At 38.3% G+C, this 7,967-nt stretch overlaps 1 long non-coding RNA gene across 1 annotated transcript; it reads left to right on the forward strand.

Moving 5' to 3' along the window:
* Positions 1 to 5,972: 5,972 nt before the first annotated feature.
* On the forward strand, positions 5,973 to 7,767 carry LOC109201587 (uncharacterized). Its single transcript, XR_002061639.2, has 4 exons — positions 5,973 to 6,405; positions 6,762 to 6,820; positions 6,993 to 7,125; positions 7,433 to 7,767. It is a non-coding gene; the product is annotated as an uncharacterized LOC109201587 (long non-coding RNA).
* Positions 7,768 to 7,967: the final 200 nt, after the last annotated feature.

Genomic DNA, 7,967 nt, shown 5'->3' on the forward strand with positions numbered 1-7,967 from the left:
AACCTGCTGTTTGGACAAGAAGAAACTTGTGAAACAAAGGTCAGCTCAGGTAGCTCATCATCTGGAGGCAGAAGTTATGCAGAATATTCAGCTTCATGCAGTTTTTACAACATTAATTCATCTCGACTAAAGCAGAAAGAGGAGGTTGATGTGTGAACATCAAAGAACCAAATCATGGAGCTGAAATAGACTAATCAGACCTTACAATATGACCACGACAGGTGACAAGATTATCTCTTTTTCACAGCACCTGTTAGTGGGTAGGATGTATTAAGGAGCAAGTAAACATTTTCTCCTCAAAGTTGGTGTGTTAGAAACAGAAAAACTGGCAAGTGTAAGGATTTGAGCAGGTTTGACAAAATATTGATGGCTAGACGACTCGGTCTAGACAACCCGGCTTCTGCAAAAATGCAGCGTTTGTGGGGTGTTGCTGCGGTGGTCACTATGCATTAAAAGTGGACCAAGGAAGAAACAGTGACCAGTAACTGAGCATCTGTGGGATCTACAGGACAAACACGTGTGATCCATGGAGGTCCTTCCTCACAACTTACAGGACTTCAAGGATCTGTTGCTAACATCTCAGTGCCAGATATCACAGCACATCTTCAGGGGTCGAGTGGAATCCATGCCTCAGGACTGTTTTGGCAGCAAAAGAGGGACCAACACAAAATCAGGCAGAGTCATAATGTTACGTCTGATCGGTGTATGACACTGCTTTACTTCAGCTGCCACATTCAACATCAGACAAGTTTTTCGTACTGGTCTGTGTCACTGTGTGAGGGGACATGATCTTTGGCTCTGGAGTTAAACTGTACGTAACAGGTAAGAACAAATGAATTCATTTTCCTTACAGCGTTCAAAATGACAATTTGTTCAAAGCCAGTTTCTGTTATGTCCGACTTTAAATATGTTTTTATTAAGGAGGGAAGTCATAGCTTATAAATAAAATATTATTCATAAACCTTAAAACACATTTAAGGAAAGTTTAAAAACTACTGACTTAGTATAATCTCAAATATTATAGTAGATGTATTTTTGTAGTTTATGACTTGACATCATACGTAAAATAAGATGATATGCGAAATGTAATTCAGTATTTAATTACATGTAGTGCATTACAGAGCATCTATTGTTTGTCTCCAAGGCTTTAAGTTATGTTAAGTTATATCTTTTCATGGGACAACATTGAAGATATGACACTTTGATACAATATGAAGCAGTCAGTATACAGCTTGTATAACACTTTAAATTTGATGTCTTCTCAAAATAACACAACATAGAGCCATTTTTGCCCAAACCACTGGCAACAAAGGTTGCCTAAGTTAAAATGTCCAAACTTTGCCCAAAGTTTCAAAATTTTGTCTGGCCACCATTATTTTCCAACACTGTCTTAATCGATATCATTCCTTCACTGTAAGAATCAGCAGGCTTTGGTGAACAATCATGGCCAGTGAGCTAAACCATATGCATACATATCTGTGTGCTGTCAAATGTATTAAGTGTATAGTTTAAAGTTATGAGGTTTAGAAATCTCTTATATATGTGATAGCAGTGGCGGTCCTAGCCTGTTTGATGCCCTGGGCGAACACTGCCTCTGCCCCCCCCACACACACACACACATAAAACATATTAAGGATTGTACATTAACATTAAACTGTTGTCAGAACCACACTGAATTTCACCACAGAAACATACACACACACACACACACACGAAGAGAGAGAGAGTATGCATTTTATGCAAACGGCAACCAAACAGCCATCATAATTTGTCATACAATGAGAACAGGACAAATCAACAACTGACAAGGACTAATTAATATTAAAATCTGTAACATAATGTATTGTTTGGAGTTTAGTCTGTTATTGTTAGTATTTTTACCATTTCTTCTTGGAGGAACTGTAACCCACATAATTTCCTTAGGGATTAATAAAGTATTCTGATTCTGATTGTTTCAGGATGACCTGCCATTATCCAATGACACATCTGCTTACCTGTATCTTTTGCTCGTTTCTCCTCCTCCACTTTTCTCTTTTTTTCTAAACTGAGCACCTGATGACTTTGAACTTTTCTTGTCCATCTTCCACTGGTTTTAATTTGCACCCCAGTATGAACACCCATCCCCCAACCCGAGGATCACCACAACATAACCTAACAGACCTACACCTTAGTTCACAGATTCACTTTGTCTAGGGTTTATTTCTGGGATTTCGCACAACCCAGGATTCAAATCATGAATACATAATGGGGATTTACAACATTATGAATGAAATGTGCTCTATTTGGAAGCAGCCGGCCCCCCTCCCCTTCGACGGGTTGTGTGTGAGACTTTAAATCATCAAACTATAAATTATAAATTTTAAATTGTTATTGATCCCTTTACCCTGAGTCCTAAAGTGTATATTTATTTTCTTACTCTTCTTATATATATTGTTTGTTTACTTGCACTGCTGTAACTGGAGCCTCGTCATCTCTCTATATACTGGACTGTATGTAGCGGAGATGACAATAAAGTTTACTTTGACTTCAGCAGCAATAAGGCGCACCGAGGGCTCTCGCGCTCACTTTTCGGGTATAGAATTTCGAAAAAAAAACATCGGTGCAAATTATAAGTCTGTATCATAATGTCTGGTGTTTTCGAGTTTTTTGGTTTGTTTTTATTTTCTTTTATTTTGCGAGTTGGTTATTAGATGCTGCCAGCCAGAATCCCCCGCCGCCCCGCCCTCTCTTCCCTGTGCCGCAAGCAGCAGGCGCACCTCGCAAACGGAGGGCGCCCTTACTCCCAGCATGGGCGATAGAAAACGGATTTTTTGTTGTTGTTGTTTTTGTTTTTTGTTTTTGTTTTTTTAAATCTGCCAGCAAAAAATGAGCCTAAAGTATGTAATGCAAGGATGTAATCACTTTCAAGAGGGGGAAAGCATAAAGTTTGATTTTAAGTGACAATTAGGAATCACCTAATATGATAAGGAGATTCTGCAGGTCATTAATTAATGTATAAAACCAAAATAGAATGTATTTTTAGTTACACAGGACATAAACACGGAAGCAAGATATATAATTAGGATTATTTATAATAAATATGAATTAATTAGTGCAATTTCTTTAACCATAGAGAATAACTAAATCCTTCAGGACAATGTCACATCAATGCACTGAACTCACTATGTTATCCCTCTAACAGAGCCTCCACATGTTCTCACTGTAATTTCCCCCTCATGAATGAATTTATGCTTGCACTAATCTGAATGTTTGTAGGGAAATCAAATGCATTTTACTGGCAGTACTCAAGCTGACTTACCTTTGTTTGAATGACGACGTATTCACAACGTGGAGGCTTAAAAATAGCCAAATCTTGTACCCAGTCCTTGGTGAATTGGATGTGCGCCTCCAGAGATTTATAATTGCGAAATTGGTTCGCTGTGTATTCGCTGACTCCACAGACAAGGTACGAGAATATATCAGGGTAAGTCTATAGCAGTTCGTCTTCAGGGTTTCTACTCCACAGCCATATTTCACACGGGTCCACATTTCCAATGCACGCTATTTTTTTGCAAGTACCGTCTCTTTGCATCCGGACGCAATCTGTCTCCATAACGTCCTTTTTCTTTTGAGCTGCTTTTAAGTATGGTTCGTAGCAATCTTCCTTCCAACACAGTGTGTTTGTTTTGATTCGTAGCCTGCTAAAATGGTGCCGCGCTTCCACAATGCATTGTGGCGTGACGTCAACTCCAAAGCCCCATTACATTGGTCGTGTCCAAATTCATGGGCTGCATCCTCCTGAGGCCGCATTTGTAGACCGATTACGTCACAGCGACGCGCCGATGGCTGTCCAAATTCGTGGACTCCTCTAAATGCAGCCGACAAATGCGTCCTCCTTTTCCCCGAATTTGAACGATGGGTTGGGTGTGTCCTTCGTGGCCCACCATATCCCAGAATTCATAGCACGGCCCAGCCAAACTCCAGTTTCCGGCAACGGCGGCCGCTACTAAGTTTTAAAATTACTCTTATTAATCTTTCTGGGTCACAAAATACACTTTTAACATATTTTCAGGTGAGAATGTGGGTGTGTATACTTCAAATATCTGCTCGGTTTATCAAGGTATTGCATATTTGCAAAAGTGCTTCAACATTTTCGGAGACGACTGTTACCCACCAGCTCGATAGCTAGCCCGGAGCTCGAGGGTCACTGAAGCCGCCGAGAACGGCACAACTCCCGGCACATCATTTTCAGATCACCGCGCGCTTTCGCTACTCGGGTTAAACATAATATATAAGTCACTTAGATAACCTAAAAATGTTAATGTTTGGCTTTTTTTAGTGTTTTATTTGTTCGTGAGTAAATTGGTTTGGCTGAGATTAAAGTTATTAGATTAGATAAAATAAAACTTTATTAATCCCCTGGGTGGGTTCCTCCTTGGTTTTCACACAGCTGAATAAACGTCAAACAGAAAACTGATTAAACAGAAGTGTGAGATGGTCGAGAATTTACGCCAGTGTCCTGTTACATTTTAGATAGCAAGGAGCAGGCGGCCGAGTTTATTAAAATCCCCGAGACAGCGGTGACGCTAATCTGAAGGCTAGACCGTCCAATTTCACAGCCGTTTACTTCCGGCCTACCCTGACCTTCTGAGGACCCGGCCCACGTAGATCACGAAGGCCGAGTCCTCAGGAGGATGCAGCCCATGAATTTGGACACGACTAATGACAGCAACGCTGGTTATCCAAACAGGCGGGTAGAAAAAGATCACGTGACAAGTAGTAATAATTAGCAAGAGCATCTGGCTGCAGCCACTGGGGAGCACCATATTGTGGCCTCCACACTAACCGGAAACGCGTAACTTCAGTTAAATCGACTTTGACAGCGAAAACTAAATTGTGTTTTTGTTACTATTGATGCTGCTGATAAATAAATTTGGTTCTAAGTGTTTTTTTAACACTCTAGGTTTGTTAAAAAAAATCACCATCCCTTAAGCCAGACCCTTCTCATAATTAGTAACACCCACTTGCGTTTTTACATAGTTTTCAAGGGATTTACAGGTTTACTGCTTTCTCAAGAACATCGGAAGATGTAAGTATTAAGTAGGTTTTTTTTTTTTTTAGTGCTCCTTAGTATTTTTGGAAGTATAGGGCTAACCGTTTTACTCAGTATAGAGAGTAAAACGGTTTGAAGGTGCATTTTTCTCGTGAAAAATCAAATTTTAAAAATTTTAAATCAGAAAAAAGGGAATAGGTTATAGAAGATGAAGTTATTGAATGTGAAAAGTATAAAAGCAAAGACAGTATTTTGGTCATTTCCATGGTTTATTGTGTGTGTGTGTGTGTGTGTGTGTGTGTGTGTGTGTTGCATTGTGTGATACTTGAAAAAAATGTTGAAGTAGCAAACATTTAGAGGTATGTAAAAACTGAAAGAAGCATTTGTGTTTTTTCAGAAGAAAACTGAGAGAGTGGTAAATGCATTATCCCTGGCTTACTGTTTATTAATGTATCTGTAATGTTGATGTGTTTCACTTTGATCATAAATTTTGGTGACAGAATCTTTGTAGAATGATTTGTTCTTTTGTAAAGTGTATTTGTGTATTGTAACATACTTCAAAGCCAGCCAGCTATCCCAAAAAAAAATGAAGTTAAGGAAAAGACAATAGTCAGGTTTTGGAGTTGGACATACTTACATGTGTTGTCATTTTTGTATATTTTTTCTGAAGGCTGATAAGTGTGAAGTTTATATTGAGATCAACATTTTGTAAAGATCGTTTGTATTTTGGGAGAAATACGGTTGTGATTTGTGGGATGTAGTTTTTGAGCAGGATCTTTAGGGTTTTCGAGGTTAATAATTTGTTTGTTGATATCAAAATGCAAAGAGATGACATGAAAGTAACAGGTGTCACTGTGTTATATCAGAACTGGATCCAGCAGAAATGTGTTAACCTGTTAATGTGTTTTTTTTTGTTTGTTTGTTTTCAGAATGGCTTTGATTAAATTAATTGGGAACCGGAATGAGATGCCTTATTTCCAGCCCCCACCATTACATATTCGGGTTTTGAAAATGTGTGATCAGCTCAGGGTGATCACCTGGGATGTGAAAGAGGGAGTGGCTAAACCACTCATTACAAAGTTGGCAGCCATCACTGATGGGGAGATGGTACTAAAAATAACAAAGTTAAATGAATTCTCAAAAGTCCAAGAGGGGGTCACGTATATGATTGGGGGTATGAACTGAGAGGCCCAGCTACTCCTTATGTGATAAATATCACTGCGGACCCAGATTTTCAGAGCACCTGCCCTTACAGTTGCAGAAAATCCTTTTGCAAAAGTGGGGGATCTTCTGCATCCTCCTGCCCCTGTAATGAGTCTGAAGATGAGCTCAACCACAGGGGGGTTATGACAGTACAAGGGGAGGTCGTGGAGGTAAGTCTTTGTCGTTCTATCAGAATTGATATTGGTTTAGGTTTTCAAAGAAATCATTATTGTTGTTATGTATTTACAAGTAAAAATAATATTTTTTGTTGTCCAACATACACTAAATTGTGAGAATATGATCATCACTATTATTTTATCATTTGCATTTCAAGTGTTGCAAGTGTTTTAGAAAATTATTAAATGTATTATGTATCCAAGGATTTTGTACATGGTGTTTGTAGAATTTTCATGAAAACAACAATAACAGAATATAAACAGAGTATTGAAGAAAGAAAGAGCTGTCACAGATGTATACATTCACTGTAAGTGATATTATATGTAATGCACTTTACTATGTTCTGCAGTGAGGAAGATGCTCTCAGGGAAACAAGAAGTTCCCATAAGAAATCTGCAGCTAAAGCAGGTAATGGTGCAACTGAAGTGTGATACCAAAAGCAGTGAAAGTAATGTGTCATGTTTTAGATTGGTGGTAGAGCAGCAGATTGTATTAGATCATGGCTTTGATTTTGGTACTAAGTGGCCTTTTTGTATTACTAATGAACAAATGTTGTGTTGTGTAATTTGTGTGGTTTCAGGATGGTTACACCGTGGAGCGTGGCAGCTATTGAGCAGTGTCATGTGGGAGACCAAATAAAGGTTTCTCATGTAAAGGTGAAACAGTCTACCTATGGAGTAGAGCTGCACACAACATCTTTAACAAAGATTGGGGTATGATGAAGCTATAAGTTTGTATCAACATGTAATGGCAATGTGATGTGAACACAATGTTTACAATTATGGTTTTGAAATGTTGATACATACCAGGTTACTGTAGGTGAAAATATGACAATAGTCTATATATTGTATAATGTTGCACACACACATACGTGTGTGTGAGTGTTTGTGTAAGATAATGTAATGTGTTATGTGTGAGAGGTGGGGATTTAGGGAGAACGTGTGATTACCATATTGTAGTTGTTTTTGGATGAAAAAAGGTAAAGGTTACAATGCTAAGTAGTTTCTTGTGTTTTGACAGACAAAAGAAGAAGACCGACTGAGGTGCCTGTATTGGCATTGCCAGTGCTGACATGTCCAACCAGATGGAGCTACTGTTAGAAAGTGGAGAAACCCTGCATATTGAAACAGATGTGGAGGCCATTTGATAAAGATCTGGAAAAGGCCATGGTTAGTGTTTAGATAAAAGTCAAAGGCAAGCATATTACTGAAATAGAAAACAACAGATTGTCAGTAGTGAAAGAAAAGCATTTGTGATTTGTGTGTGTTGTTAAGTGTTCTGTAAATGTAAATCTACGGTAATGATAGATCACACATTACAAAAAGTTTACAACGGTTTGAAAAAGTTATAGTTTAAACAGGTTTTAAAAGTGTATTGTTTATATGAACAAAATATTAATAAAGAGTTGTAAATACATACAACAGTGTTGTGATTATGAAATGAAACTGAAAAGCATGGTTAATACGACATGTTTTAAGGAACATTTCTACTCCAGGTTGTGTACATATTTACAAATGTCATCTTTAAGGGCTATTAACACAGAAAATTAGGTAAA

Source organism: Oreochromis niloticus, linkage group LG23, assembly GCF_001858045.2.
Source record: "Oreochromis niloticus isolate F11D_XX linkage group LG23, O_niloticus_UMD_NMBU, whole genome shotgun sequence".
Taxonomy (NCBI): Eukaryota; Metazoa; Chordata; class Actinopteri; order Cichliformes; family Cichlidae; genus Oreochromis; species Oreochromis niloticus.